Here is a 17693-nt window from a genome sequence, read left to right on the forward strand (position 1 = left end):
TCTATCATACATCAAAGTGACAGAAACCTGAGCAGTGTTTGGCATAAGTCCTGAACCAGAAAAATGGGAAATAAAACAGACAGAAATATGAATTGCTGCAAAAAACTGTACACAATTTCATACTGTACTTGATGTATGATTGGATAAGCAAAACAATTAGTCAATTAACCTATCGAACAATAAAAGCTTGAAAGAGAGCAACAGTACGTGGACTTAATATACCTTTTATTAAAAGGGAGAGAAGCAATGAAAGTTAAAATTCCAAGTAGACCATTAAAAAAGCTCAATTGTTAAAAAACAGATCATTCATATTGCTAAAAGAACATATATGCTTATATATCTTCTTAAAGGACAATTGGCGAATGGTTATTTTCTGACAAGAGCTATTTTTAAACAATATTCTACTTTCTACATTGTAGGAAAAAAAGCTTAGATCATCTTGAGATTATCAAACCTAAATCAAACAGAAATATATTTTACATTCCAACAGTTTCATTGATGATAAAAAAAATAAATAAAAAATACATGTATACATAACAAGAAATTACTTGTTTCCAATTTATAAAAAAATCAATGGTATGTGACCAAAATAGACTTGGTTGAGGAATGAATGAGAACATAACAGTGCAAAACTACACTACTGATTCATTATTAAAAGCATCATTTATACAGAGTATTAAGACGATTGTAATGCAGTGCAATTCAAGAAATAACACCAATGAGAGTGAATACTCTATTGCTGTTATTTAATATGATGATCTTTGTCTATAGTTTCATAATTGGGATTATCTAAAATGGAGGTATGAATAATACAGACAAAGTCACTTAAAGACTACCATTTTTAGAAGGAAACACTTAGATGACATAAGTTTAAAAAGATGTTGTTAAACGGGTGACATTTTAGAAAAGTGTATTTAAAGGAACTAAATGTATGCGTGTATCCAGAAAGAAGGTGTTTCAATGAAAGATCTATGACTCCATTATTTATAAGCGTCTCAAAACATTTGTTTTCTGGATTGACATTTCTTCAAAACAACAGATGGGATCATCTAACACAATTGATGGGCTACCATCCAACATAATTTGAAAATTTCATGAGGACATTTATGGTGAGAAAAAAACCCACTGGCAAGTAATTTATATAAGAAACTGACGACCATATATGGTGAGAAAAAAAAACCACTTGTGTTAATGTCTAACTGATATTCTCTAGTAGGACCCATTCATACAATTACTTGTATATCCATCACCGTAGACCATGACAAAAAACTTGCAATGGCTCTACTTGTTCTGCCTTTCAAATTTAGACAGCAGAAAAGAGGGCATTCAATACATCCTTAAGACAAAGAGAATTGGACAATCTATTCAAGAAACAAATTATAGCTAGTTTTAATACATTAATTGTTTTAATTATAATTTGGGATTATTAATTATTTCACCACCAGTGGAAATATGCTGGCTTAAAAAAAAGTTTAGTAGTCGGGGTATGTGACTACATTAGACTTGGTTGAGGAATGAATGAGAACATAACAGTGCAAAACTACACTACTGATTCATTATTAAAAGCATCATTTATACAGGGTATTAAGACGATTGTAATGCAGTGCAATTCAAGAAATAACACCAATGAGAGTGAATACTCTATTGCTGTTATTTAATATAATGATCTTTGTCTATAGTTTCATAATTGGGATTGTCTAAAATGGAGGTATGAATAATACAGACAAAGTCACTTAAAGTGTTTGAAAGGTAATAGATTAACTGATGTATGACATATGTAGAAAAAAGTCTATCTGATTAGGCTCAATGAACTAACAAAACAATTAAGGATGTGCTTAGATAAGGTTTTGGAAATTGATTCTGATGTTCAAATTCTTTGTTTTTTTCCCTACAATACAGGGTAAAACATTCTGCTCCATAACACTCATATATGACTGCAATATCTGATAAAGGGTCATTTACCAAAATTCAAGGCAGACTAGATTTCTTTTCTTTCGATTTAAGTCCAAAATACTACCAATGCAAAATTTATGGTCTGATCGAGTGAACCTTTTCCTGCTAATTTTTTAAAAATTGAATATCTGGAAAAGGATCTCCCCAACCATCAACATTTTAAGCTTTTTCTTAACCCAAAATTTTCTAGCTTTATGCATCAATTTCAAAATCTAGGTTTTTTTTAGGTTTCACTTCAATACATCCTTAAGACGAAGAGACTTTGACAATCTATTCAAGAAGCAAATAATAGCTAGTTTTAAGACATTAGTTGTTTTAATTATAATTTGGGATTATTAATTATTTCACCACCAGTGGAAATATGCTGGCTTAAAAAAAGTTTAGTAGTCAGGGTATGTGACTACAATAGACTTGGTTGAGGAATGAATGAGAACATAAAGAAATAACAACAATGAGCGTGAATACTCTACTGCTGTTATTTAATATGATGATCTTCGTCTATAGTTTCATATATTGGATTGTCTAAAATGGAGGTATGAATAATACAGACAAAGTCACTTAAAGACTACCATTTTTAGAAGGAAACACTTAGATGACATAAGTTTAAAAAGATGTTGTTAAACGGGTGACAATTTAGAAAAGTGTATTTAAAGGAACTAAATGTATGCGTGTATCCAGAAAGAAGGTGTTTCAATGAAAGATCTATGACTCCATTATTTATAAGCGTCTAAAAACATTTGTTTTCTGTATTGACATTTCTTCAAAACAACAGATGGGATCATCTAACACAATTGATGGGCTACCATCCAACATAATTTGAAAATTTCATGAGGACATATATGGTGAGAAAAAAACCCACTGGCAAGTAATTTATATAAGAAACTGTGACGACCATATATGGTGAGAAAAAAAAACCACTTGTGTTAATGTCTAACTGACATTCTCTAGTAGGACCCATTCAGACAATTACTTGTATATCCATCACCGTAGACCATGACAAAAAACTTGCAATGGCTCTACTTGTTCTGCCTTTCAAATTTAGACAGCAGAAAAGAGGGCATTCAATACATCCTTAAGACAAAGAGAATTGGACAATCTATTCAAGAAACAAATTATAGCTAGTTTTAATACATTAATTGTTTTAATTATAATTTGGGATTATTAATTATTTCACCACCAGTGGAAATATGCTGGCTTAAAAAAAAGTTTAGTAGTCGGGGTATGTGACTACTTTAGACTTGGTTGAGGAATGAATGAGAACATAACAGTGCAAAACTACACTACTGATTCATTATTAAAAGCATCATTTATACAGGGTATTAAGACGATTGTAATGCAGTGCAATTCAAGAAATAACACCAATGAGAGTGAATACTCTATTGCTGTTATTTAATATAATGATCTTTGTCTATAGTTTCATAATTGGGATTGTCTAAAATGGAGGTATGAATAATACAGACAAAGTCACTTAAAGTGTTTGAAAGGTAATTGATTAACTGATGTATGACATATGTAGAAAAAAGTCTATCTGATTAGGCTCAATGAACTAACAAAACAATTAAGGATGTGCTTAGATAAGGTTTTGGAAATTGATTCTGATGTTCAAATTCTTTGTTTTTTCCCCTACAATACAGGGTAAAACATTCTGCTCCATAACACTCATATATGACTGCAATATCTGATAAAGGGTCATTTACCAAAATTCAAGGCAGACTAGATTTCTTTTCCTTCGATTTAAGTCCAAAATACTACCAATGCAAAATTTATGGTCTGATCGAGTGAACCTTTTCCCGCTAATTTTTTAAAAATTAAATATCTGGAAAAGGATCTTCCAAACCATCAACATTTTAAGCTTTTTCTTAACCCAAAATTTTCTAGCTTTATGCATCAATTTCAAAATCTAGGTTTTTTTTTAGTTTCACTTCAATACATCCTTAAGACGAAGAGACTTTGACAATCTATTCAAGAAGCAAATAATAGCTAGTTTTAAGACATCAGTTGTTTTAATTATAATTTGGGAATATTAATTATTTCACCACCAGTGGAAATATGCTGGCTTAAAAAAAGTTTAGTAGTCAGGGTATGTGACTACAATAGACTTGGTTGAGGAATGAATGAGAACATAAAGAAATAACAACAATGAGCGTGAATACTCTACTGCTGTTATTTAATATGATGATCTTCGTCTATAGTTTCATATATTGGATTGTCTAAAATGGAGGTATGAATAATACAGACAAAGTCACTTAAAGACTACCAAATTTTAGGAGGAAACACTTAGATGACATAAGTTTAAAAAGATGTTGCCAACAGTCAGAGAAAAACTTTACCTAATTGTCCAATGCCAAACTATAGGTATTTACAGATGGAGTACTGTGAAGGTACATAAATGTAATATTTAGTATGGTTTTAATTTACCAATAACAAATTCAGTATCTATACCAATTAAAACAATTGTCAAAGATTTAATTACTGTTTTGAACGGGTGACATTTTAGAAAAGTGTATTTGAAGGAACTAAATGTATGCGTGTATCCAGAAAGAAGGTGTTTCAATGAAAGATCTATGACTCCATTATTTATAAGCGTCTCAAAACATCTGTTTTCTGGATTGACATTTCTTCAAAACAACAGACGGGATCATCTAACACAATTTGAAAATTTCATGAGGACATATATGGTGAGAAAAAAACCCACTGGCAAGTAATTTATATAAGAAACTGTGACGACCATATATGGTGAGAAAAAAAACCATTTGTGTTAATGTCTAACTGACATTATCTAGTAGGACCCATTCAGACAATTACTTGTATATCCATCACCGTAGACCATGACAAAAAATGACTCTACTTGTTCTGCCTTTCAAATTTAGACAGCAGAAAAGAGGGCATTCAAACATGAAAAAATGAGAAGAATTTAAATTTTTACTGGGCTGTTAATTCTATTTCATTCTATATTAATGGTATATTGTTTTATTTAGAATTGGTAATTACATATCCTAAGTTGATTGTAGCCATCTAAAATTGTTTTAAAGTCTTTCTGCATTTACAATCAAATTGCTTTATTATAACTATTTTGTTCTTGTTGTTATTGGTTTTGGTAGGTGGCTTACTTATTTAGTTATGGCGCCTTAAATTCATATAACATAAATATTATGTATATGCATTCAGTCCTTAATTTATTTTTTGTATTTCATTTTGGCAAGTAATTTATATATAGATGATGAGTGATGAGAAAAAAACGTATAATTGTGATATTTGTAACACAGCTTTTTTGCAGTCATCATCTCTGAACACACACAAGCAAATTCATCCCTGAACCTGCCTGGAATTCATGTTAGAAAGATTTTTTGTGTAAAGGGGGACTTTGAACGGATTCCCTCTACGAAATCAGTCTGATGAGGCTGTCATGTCATTGACATCAATGTAAGAAAGTACTAGTACTCTCCATTCTACCAGAAGTCTTCTTATTTATCTTTTTTTCTTGCATAAATTTACCATTTGACTTTTCGTTTCAACCATCATTTGTATTGATGAACAGACAACTGCGTCAATCAACAAATAACTACTTGTTTTCAAAGTGCCATGATATATTGATATCACAGATTGTGTTAATTGTAAACGCTGATAAGAGTGTAATTCAACAAAAAAATATGATTTTTTTTTCATTTTCTCTTTAAAAAATTGCAATACTTTGCCAAATAAAACGTGCGATAAAAAAAATCTGCTAAAAATATTATTTTCAATCATTGCCTGGTTCAATCATTTCATGTGTGAAATTATACAGTAGTATCCCTTTCAATGCTTTTGTGAGACAGGATTCCAAGACTTTTACCCAAGAGAATTCAGAACAAATGCAAATTATAATTTCAATTAAATATTGAAGCCATGGTCTTCATGGTAAATGACAAAACATATTTTGATAATTACAATTTCCGATGAGGAGGATAAAAGTGAAAATGGAGAGAAAGGTCTAGAATGAGGAGTCAGATTTTATGATCCTTTAGCTGCTGCTACCATAGTGTGGATAAAAAATCTAATATATGGTATACTATACATTATTTGAGTTAAGTTAAATGGTTTTTAAAATATTTTGATTGCTTCTATTACTTTTTTTTTATTTCATTCTGATGGTGGTCAGTTCACCTCTTAAATGGGAAAAAAGCTGCTTGATGGAGTGTTGTTTACGATTGATGTAGACAACAAAATATATTGCATAGTAGATTATCATAGGTAAATTTCTTATACATTGGGATATAATTTAAGTTCAAGGTCCCACAGAGGGCATTTTTAGTCAACAATTATGATGAAAACATATGCAATATAAGCAACAACTATATGGTGGAAGAAATTAAGCAATCAAATGTGAAACAAGGAGAAGAAATTAAAAATACTAATGAACTATTAATCAATATTGTTTTATTTAGAATTGGTAATTACATATCCTTAGTTGATTGTAGCCATTTAAAATTGTTTTAAAGTCTTTCTGCATTTACAATCAAATTGCTTTATTATTATTATTTTGTTCTTGTTGTTATTGGTTTTGGTAGGTGGCTTACTTATTTAGTTATGGGGCCTTAAATTCATTTAACATAAATATTATGTATATGCATTCAGTCCTTAATTTATTTTTTGTATTTCATTTTGGCAAGTAATTTATATATAGACGATGAGTGATGAGAAAAAAACGTATTATTGTGATATTTGTAACACAGCTTTTTTGCAGTCATCATCTCTGAACACGCACAAGCAAATTTCTCCCTGAACCTGCCTGGAATTCATGTTAGAAAGATTCTTTGTGTAAAGGGGGACTTTAAACGGATTCCCTCTACGAAACCAGTCTGATGAGGCTGTCATGTCATTGACATCAATGTAAGAAAGTACTCTCCATTCTATCAGAAGTCTTCTTATTTATCTTTTTTTCTTGCATAAATTTACCATTTGACTTTTCGTTTCAACCATCATTTGTATTGATGAACAGACAACTGTGTCAATCAACAAATAACTACTTGTTTTCAAAGTGCCATGATATATTGATATCACAGATTGTGTTAATTGTAAACGCTGATAAGAGTGTAATTCAACAAAAAAATATGATTTTTTTTTTATTTTCTCTTTAAAAAATTGCAATACTTTGCCAAATAAAACGTGCAATAAAAAAAATCTGCTAAAAATATTATTTTCAATCATTGCCTGGTTCAATCATTTCATGTGTGAAATTATACAGTAGTATCCCTTTCAATGCTTTTGTGAGACAGGATTCCAAGACTTTTACCCAAGAGAATTCAGAACAAATGCAAATTATAATTTCAATTAAATATTGAAGCCATGGTCTTCATGGTAAATGACAAAACATATTTTGATAATTACAATTTCCGATGAGGAGGATAAAAGTGAAAATGGAGAGAAAGGTCTAGAATGAGGAGTCAGATTTTATGATCCTTTAGCTGCTGCTACCATAGTGTGGATAAAAAATCTAATATATGGTATACTATACATTATTTGAGTTAAGTGAAATGGTTTTTAAAATATTTTGATTGCTTCTATTACTTTTCATACTGATGGTGGTCAGTTCACCTCTTAAATGGGAAAAAAGCTGCTTGATGGAGTGTTGTTTACGATTGATGTAGACAACAAAATATATTGTATAGAAGATTATCATAGGTAAATTTCTTATACATTGAAATATAATTTAAGTTCAAGGTCCCACAGAGGGCATTTTTAGTCAACAATTATGATAAAAACAAACGCAATATAAGCAACAACTATGGTGGAAGAAATTAAGCAATCAAATGTGAAACAAGGAGAAGAAATTAAAAATACTAATGAACTATTAATCAATATTGTTTTATTTAGAATTGGTAATTACATATCCTTAGTTGATTGTAGCCAATTAAAATTGTTTTAAAGTCTAACTGCATTCACACCCAAATTGCTTTATTATAATTATTTTGTTCTTGTTGTTATCGGTTTTGGTAGGTGGCTTACTTATTTAGTTATTGCGCCTTAAATTCATATAACATAAATATTATGTATATGCATTCAGTCCTTAATTTATTTTAGTATTTCATTTTGGCAAGTAATTTATATATGAAACATAAATATAGCAAATTCATGTTTAGGTTCTAAACACACATAGCCCATGATACATGCAAGCTTGAGGCAAATGCGCACATAGCACAAGGTTTATAAAACAGCATTGAGAAGATACAAAGAATTGGTAACACCTAACAGGCATGGCTTAAACATTTGAAACACACCACACCAACATAGGAAGGTGCATAAATACATAATTGTTGAAGGAATTTAAGTCAAGGAAGAAAACTTATATCTAGGCTATTCTGATTTATTAGATTATTATAAACCATCTATTAATTGATTAAAGGGACTATTCCAACAATTGCCTATTTTAATTGCAACTTAAAAATTGTTAGATTAATCAGAATGAAAACAAAACATAATTTTTAATTGATCCACCTGAATTTCTAGATTGGGTAAACGAAAACAAGACATTACAAGATGAAGATAATATGAATTGGAATGAAAATGGTAGGAAACAGCTGAACATGCTGAAAGACTATAAACTTCCAAATGGTGCTGATGTGGTGCTTACATAATACCAGAAGTGCCTAATTTAGCCTAGATCTCCTAATAGTAAGACATGCTTGTATTTATAAAAGAACTAACAGGAAAACACAATGATAACATTTATAGCCAGAAAAGCTAAAAAAAACCTGAAGTGATGCTCACATTTCTTGAAAGTTGTAGAATAGGGGATGAAACACCTACTTGCAAGATGCATACTGGCAAAATCAAGTTTACTAGGCTGGTAAGAAAGCTTACACACTAGTCTGCATACATCCTTAAGACAAAGAGACTTTAACAATCTATTCAAGAAGCAAATTATAGCTAGTTTTAATACATTAATTGTTTAAATTATAATTTGGGATTATTAATTATTTCACCACCAGTGGAAATATGCTGGCTTAAAAAAAGTTTTAGAAGTCGGGGTATGTGACTACAATAGACTTGGTTGAGGAATGAATGAGAACATAACAGTGCAAAACTACACTACTGATTCATTATTAAAAGCATCATTTAACCAGGGTATTGAGATGGAGTGCAATTCAAGAAATAACACCAATGAGAGTGAATACTCTATTGCTGTTTTTTAATATGATGATCTTTGTCTATAGTTTCATATAACAGTGCAAAACTGCACTACTGATTCATTATTAAAAGCATCATTTAACCAGGGTATTAAGACGATTGTAATGCAGTGCAATTCAAGAAATAACACCAATGAGAGTGAATACTCTATTGCTGTTATTTAATATGATGATCTTTGTCTATAGTTTCAAATTGGGATTGTCTTAAATGGAGGTATGAATAATACAGACAAAGTCACTTAAAGTGTTTGAAAGGTAATTGATTAACTGATGTATGACATATGTAGAAAAAAGTCTATCTGATTAGGCCCAATGAACTAACAAAACAATTAAGGATGTGCTTAGATAAGGTTTTGGAAGTTAATTCTGATGTTCAAACTCCTTGTTTTTTCCCCCTACAATACAGGGTAAAATAAGGCAGACTAGATTTCTTTTCTTTCGATTCAAGACCAAAAAACTACCAATGCAAAATTTATGGTCTGATCGAGTGAACCTTTTCCTGCTAATTTAAAAAAAATTAAATATCTGGAAAAGGAGCTCCCCAACCATCAACATTTTAAGCTTTTTCTTAACCCAAAATTTTCTAGCTTTATACATCAGTTTCAAAATCTAGGTTTTTTTTAGTTTCACTTCAATACATCCTTAAGACAAAGAGACCATGACAATCTATTCAAGAAGCAAATTATAGCTATGCATTAATTGGTTTAATAATAATTTGGGATTATTAATTATTTCACCACCAGTGGAAATATGCTGGCTTAAAAAAAGTTTAGTAGTCGTAGTCGGAGTATGTGACTACAATAGACTTGGTTGAAGAATGAATGAGAAAATAAAAGTGCAAAACTACACTACTGATTCATTATTAAAAGCATCATTTAACCAGGGTATTAAGAGGATTGTAATGCAGTGCAATTCAAGAAATAACACCAATGAGAGTGAATACTCAGGCAGACTAGATTTCTTTTCTTTCGATTTAAGACCAAAATACTACCAATGCAAAATTTATGGTCTGATCGAGTGAACCTTTTCCCGCTAATTTTTTAAAAATTAAATATCTGGAAAAGGAGCTCCCCAACCATCAACATTTTAAGCTTTTTCTTAACCCAAAATTTTCTAGCTTTATGCATCATTTTCAAAATCTAGTTTTTTTTTTAGTTTCACTTCAATACATCCTTAAGACAAAGAGACTTTGACAATCTATTCAAGAAGCACAAATTATAGCTAGTTTTAATACATTAATTGTTTAAACTATAATTTGGGGATTATTAATTATTTCCCCACCAGTGGAAATATTCTGGCTTAAAAAAAAAGTTAGTAGTAGGGGTATGTGACTACAATAGACTTGGTTGAGGAATGAATGAGAACATAACAGTGCAAAACTACACTACTGATTCATTATTAAAAGCATCATTTATACAGGGTATTAAGACGATTGTAATGCAGTGCAATTCAAGAAATAACACCAATGAGAGTGAATACTCTATTGCTGTTATTTAATATGATGATCTTTGTCTATAGTTTCATAATTGGGATTGTCTAAAATGGAGGTATGGATAATACAGACAAAGTCACTTAAAGTGTTTGAAAGGTAATTGATTTACTGATGTATGACATATGTAGAAAAAAGTCTATCTGATTAGGCTAAATGAACTAACAAAACAATTAAGGATGTGCTTAGATAAGGTTTTTGGAAATTGATTCTGATGTTCAAACTCCTTGTTTTCCCCCCTACAATACAGGGTAAAATATACTGCTCCATAACACCCATATATGACTGCCATATCTGATAAAGGGTCATTTACCAAAATTTAAGGCAGACTAGATTTCTTTTCTTTTGATTCAAGACCAAAAGACTAGCGTCAATCAACAAATGACTTCTTGATTTCACAGATTGTGTTAATTGTAAACGCTGATAAGAGTGTAATTCAACAAAAAAGATATGATATTTTTTTCATTTTCCTTATATGCCAAATAAAAAGTGCAATAAAAAATTCTGCTAAAAAATATTATTTTCAATCATTGCCTGGTTCAATCATTTCATGTGTGAAATTATAGAGTAGTATCCCTTTCAATGTTTTTGGGAGACAGGATTCCAAGAGAATTCAGAACAAGTGAATCAGATGAGCATTCAAGAAACTCTTGGAAGGATTTGATTTACAATAAACATGGTTCACACTTGAAACAGCAATTCATTATTAAAAGCATCATTTAACCAGGGTTTCAATGGTAATGCAATGCAATTCAAGAAATAGCACCAATAAGAGTGAATACTCTATTGCTGTTATTTAATATGATGATCTTTGTCTACAGTTTTATATATGGGATTGTCTAAAAGAAAAGTATGAATAATATAGACAAAGTCACTTAAAGACTAGCATTTTTAGAAGGAAACACTTAGATGACATAAGTTTAAAAAGATGTTGTTAACAGTCAAAGAAAAACTTTACCTAATTGTCCAATGCCAAAATATAGGTATTTACAGATGGAGTACTGTGAAGGTACTTAAATGTAATATTTAGCATGGTTTTAATTTACCAATAACAAATTCAGTATGTATACCAATTAAAAAAATTGTCAAAGATTTAATTACTGTATTGAAAGAGTGACATTTTAGAAAATTGTATTTAAAGGAACAAAATGTATGCGTGTATCTAGAAAGAAGGTGTTTCAATGAAAGATCTATGACTCCATTATTTAAAAGCGTCTTAAAACATCTGTTTTCTGGATTGACATTTCTTCAAAACAACAGACGGGATCATCTAACACAATTTGAAAATTTCATGAGGACATATATGGTGAGAAAAAAAACCACTGGCAAGTAATTTATATAAGAAACTGTGACGACCATATATGGTGAGAAAAAAAAACCATTTGTGTTAATGTCTGACAAAACTGACATTCTCTAGTAGGACCCATTCAGACAATTACTTGTATATCCATCACTGCAGACCATGACAAAAAATGGTACACTCTTGCAATGGCTCTACTTGTTCTGCCTTTCAAATTTAGACAGCAGAAAAGAGGGCATTCAAACATGAAAAAATGAGAAGAATTCAAATTTTTACTGGGCTGTTAATTCTATTTCATTCTATATTAATGGTATATTGTTTTATTTAGAATTGGTAATTACATATCCCTAGTTGATTGTAGCCATTTAAAATTGTTTTAAAGTCTTTCTGCATTTACAATCAAATTGCTTTATTATAATTATTTTGTTCTTGTTGTTATTGGTTTTGGTATGTGGCTTACTTATTTAGTTATGGCGCCTTAAATTCATATAACATAAATATTATGTATATGCATTCAGTCCTTAATTTATTTTTTGTATTTCATTTTGGCAAGTAATTTATATATAGACGACGACGGACGACTGAAGCCAAATGATGAGAAAAAAACGTATAATTGTGATATTTGTAACACAATTTTTTTGCAGTCATCATCTCTGAACACACACAAGCAAATTCCTCCCTGAACCTGCCTGGAATTCATGTTAGAAAGATTTTTTGTGTAAAGGGGGACTTTAAACGGATTCCCTCTACGAAATCAGTCTGATGAGGCTGTCATGTCATTGACATCAATGTATGAAAGTACTCTCCCTTCTACCAGAAGTCTTCTTATTTATCTTTTTTTCTTGCATAAATTTACCATTTGACTTTTCGTTTCAACCATCATTTGTATTGATGAACAAACAACTGTGTCAATCAACAAATGACTACTTGTTTTCAAAGTGCAATGATATATTGATATCACAGATTGTGTTAATTGTAAACGATGATAAGAGTGTAATTCAACAAAAAAAAATATGATTTTTTTTTCATTTTCCCTTTAAAAAATTGCAATACATTGCCAAATAAAAAGTGCAATAAAAAAATCTGCTGGTATAAAATGTTTACTATAAATTTGACAATTAAGTAAAATTAACTATGTGAAACTTCTTACTTTTATTTAGCTTATCTTTTTATTATAATATAATAATAAAATTACCTACATGATAGCGTCTTTTTAATGAACGGTCATACCATATGCAGAGTTTAGAAGTATTTAAAAAAGTAAACTGTAACAGAGTGTTAATTACCCTGACCATATGGTTGCACCTTTTAGAAAAGGATTTTCAATTAATTTCATATCTCTGGTGGTAATAATGTGTTCTTATAGATGAAATACCCCTATTTGCGCTATTATTTTTACTGAATATTGCGCATTGCTTTTGTGAGACAGGATTCCAAGACTTTTACCCAAGAGAATTCAGAACAAATGCAAATTATAATTTCAATTAAACATTGAAGCCATGGTCTTCATGGTAAATGACAAAACATATTTTGATAATTACATTTTCAGATGAGGAGGATAAAAGTGAAAATGGAGAGAAAGGTCTAGAATGAGGAGTCAGATTTTATGATCCTTTAGCTGCTGCTACCATAGTGTGGATATATGGTATACTATACATAATTTGAGTTAAGTTAAATGGTTTTTAAAATATTTTGATTGCTTCTATTACTTCTTTTTTTTATTTCATTCTGATGGTGGTCAGTTCACCTCTTAAATGGGGAAAAAGCTGCTTGATGGAGTGTTGTTTACAATTGATGTAGACAACAAAATATATTGTATAGAAGATTATCATAGGTAAATTTCTTATACATTGGGATATAATTTAAGTTCAAGGTCCCACAGAGGGCATTTTTAGTCAACAATTATGATAAAAACATACGCAATATAAGCAACAACTATGGTGGAAGAAATTAAGCAATCAAATGTGAAACAAGGAGAAGAAATTAAAAATACTAATGAACTATTAATCAATATTGTTTTATTTAGAATTGGTAATTACATATCCTTAGTTGATTGTAGTCAATTAAAATTGTTTTAAAATCTAACTGCATTTACAATCAAATTGCTTTATCATAATTATTTTGTTCTTGTTGTTATTGGTTTTGGTAGGTGGCTTACTTATTTAGTTATGGCGCCTTAAATTCATATAACATAAATATTATGTATATGCATTCAGTCCTTAATTTATTTTAGTATTTCATTTTGGCAAGTAATTTATATATGAAACATAAATATAGCAAATTCATGTTTAGGTTCTAAACACACATAGCCCATGATACATGCAAGCTTGAGGCAAATGCGCACATAGCATTAGGTTTATAAAACAGCATTGAAAAGATACAAAGAATTGGTAACACCTAACAGGCATGGCTTAAACATTTGAAACACACTACATCAAAATAGGAAGGTGCATAAATACATAATTGTTGAAGGAATTTAAGTCAAGGAAGAAAAATTATATCTAGGCTATTCTGATTTATTAGATTATTATAAACCATCTATTAATTGATTAAAGGGACTATTCTAACAATTGCCTTTTTTAATTGAAAGTTAAAAATTGTTAGATTAATCAGAATGAAAACAAAACATAATTTTTAATTGATCCACCTGAATTTCTAGATTGGGTAAACGAAAACAAAACATTACAAGATGAAGATAATATGAATTGGAAGGAAAATGGTAGGAAACAACTGAACATGCTGAAGGACTATAAACTTTCAAATGGTGCTGATGTGGTGCTTACATAATACCAGAAGTGCCTAATTTAGCCTAGATCTCCTAATAGTAAGACATGCTTGTATTTATAAAAGAACTAACAGAAAAACACAATGATAACATTTATAGCCAAAAAAGCTAAAAAAACCCTGAAGTGATGCTCACATTTCTTGAAAGTTGTAGAATAGGGGATGAAACACCTACTTGCAAGATGCATACTGGCCAAATCAAGTTAAATTGGCTGGTAAGATAGCTTACACACCATGACAACAGATGGTTGGGAGGTGGCATAGGTTACAGCCAACTATAACTGTTGTACTTGCAAATGGTACTGACGACAAACCATGATGACAACATTGGCCTAATGAGAGATTGCAGCTGGCAGATGACTATTCATGGGAGAAAGGATTCTATAAACAATAACAGCAACAGCTTTAAAAGTCATTTAAGATGCACTGAGGAGCAGTACAACAATCATTAATTATTTTTTTTGTAGTTCCTAATAACATCCAACATACTTGGAAAATTTCATTTGGACTGCAATTCTATTCTATAAAATATATGAACTTATTGTATTTTTTTTCTATTTTCTAATAATATGACTAAAAATCTGAAGATATGATATTTTCTTTGGGTATTACTTCTCATTTAGCTTTATATATATATACTGTTAAATACTGTAAATTCAATAATCATTGCTTGCATTTATTATTGCTATTTTGTCATTTTAGACTAAAACGTGAGTTTAAAGTTTGTGATATTGTACAGATGACAAATCACATATCATTACAGATGGCAGTAGATGATACAGTTTAAATTTTGTAATCCAAAAACAGTTAATAGGAATAAGGATTCATGGAACCCTATACAGTTCAACTTGACCAAAGATATGCTTTGATATCAAGACATACATATAGCAAATTCATGTTTAGGGCCCAAACACACATAGCCCATGGTACATGCAAGCTTGAGGCAAATGCTCAATGATCACAAAAACTCTGGATTCCGCTGGTGAGAAAAAGGCAGCCAAGCATAAGGCTAAGAAACCAGCAGCAAAGAAAGCAGCCATTACATATCCCTTTGCCAGCCTCGTTTGCAATCTTTAATTCTTGGGATAGCACATATGGATCATTCTTTCTTTTATTATTAAACCAAATTGTCTTCAACAGCATCTTTGAACTCTGATCTAAGAAGTCTGCATGCTTCCTGACCTAGTCGTCCATTGCACATTGTCAAGCGACATACCACAAGATTCCCCAAGTTAATGAAGTCTGACCATGTCCAGATTTTATATTGAGAGTGGTATCCCTTTAAATGCTTTTGGAAGACAGAATTCCAAGACTTTTACCTAGGAGCATTCAGAAGAGGTGAAGAAGAAGAGCATTCAAGAACTAATGGATGGTTTTGATTGCTTGAATAAATAATCAATTGAATGCAAATTATATATTTCAATTAAAAATTGAAGCCATGGTGTACATGGAAAATGACAATGTAGGTTTTGATAATCAAATTTTCAGACAAGGAGGATAAAAGTGAAAATGGAGGGAAAGGTCTAGCAGTTAGACAGCAAACGATTTAATGGTTTCTAAGGTTAAGACATTGGTCACGTGATAAAAGGTCAGAGTTTACGATATTTTGGTAAACGTTCATGCCTCATGGTTTTTGGATGTGTTTTGTCGTATTTGTACTCGTACATTTATAAAAATCAAAGTGTTCAATTCTAGATTGAATAAGCTTCCTTATTTCATGTAATTATTATTAAAAAGTGTTGTTAAAGTGTTATAAATTCATAGCACATATGGATCATTCTTTCTTTTTTTTATTAAACCAAATGGTCTTCAACAGCATCTTTGAACTCTGATCTAAGAAGTCTGCATGCTTCCTGACCTAGTCGTCCATTGCACATTGTAAAGCGACATACCACAAGATTCCTCAAGTTAATGAAGTCTGACCATGTCCAGATTTTATATTGAGAGTGATATCCCTTTAAATGCTTTTGGAAGACAGAATTAATGGATGGTTTTGATTGCTTGAATAAATAATCAATTGAATGCAAATTATATATTTCAATTAAAAATTGAAGCCATGGTGTACATGGAAAATGACAATGTAGGTTTTAATAATCAAATTTTCAGACAAGGAGGATAAAAGTGAAAATGGAGGGAAAGGTCTAGCAGTTAGACAGCAAACGATTTAATGGTTTCTAAGGTTAAGACATTGGTCACTTGATAAAAGGTCAGTTTACGATATTTTGGTAAACGTGCATGCCTCATGGTTTTTGGATGTATTTTGTCTTATTTGTACTTGTATATTTATAAAAATCAAGTGTTCAATTCTAGATTCAATAAGCTTCCTTACTTTACATAATTATCATTAAAAAGTGTTGTTCAAGTGTTATAACTTTTTTTTCTGAAAATTTGCAGAGGTTTTCGGGAAAATCCCTTATAATTCCTTAAATAGCTTTGGTAACGTATTGAGGGGTATACAATATGAAGTAAAACCATTTTTGACTCTTTCAGATCACAAAAACTCTGGATTCAGCTGGTGAGAAAAAGGCAGCCAAGCATAAGGCTAAGAAACCAGCAGCAAAGAAAGCAGCCATTACATATCCCTTTGCCAGCCTCATTTGCAATCTTCAGTTCTTGGGATAGCACATATGGATCATTCTTTCTTTTATTATTAAACCAAATGGTCTTCAACAGCATCTTTGAACTCTGATCCAAGAAGTCTGCATGCTTCCTGACCTAGTCGTCCATTGCACATTATCAAGCGACATACCACAAGATTCCTCAAGTTAATGAAGTCTGACTATGTCCAGATTTTATATTGAGAGTGATATCCCTTTAAATGCTTTTGGAAGACAGAATTCCAAGACTTTTACCTAGGAGCATTCAGAAGAGGTGAAGAAGAAGAGCATTCAAGAACTAATGGATGGTTTTGATTGCTTGAATAAATGATCAATTGAATGAAAATTATATGTTTCAATTAAAAATTGAAGCCATGGTGCACATGGAAAATGACAATGCAGGT

Source organism: Mytilus galloprovincialis, chromosome 10, assembly GCF_965363235.1.
Source record: "Mytilus galloprovincialis chromosome 10, xbMytGall1.hap1.1, whole genome shotgun sequence".
Classification (NCBI taxonomy): Eukaryota; Metazoa; Mollusca; class Bivalvia; order Mytilida; family Mytilidae; genus Mytilus; species Mytilus galloprovincialis.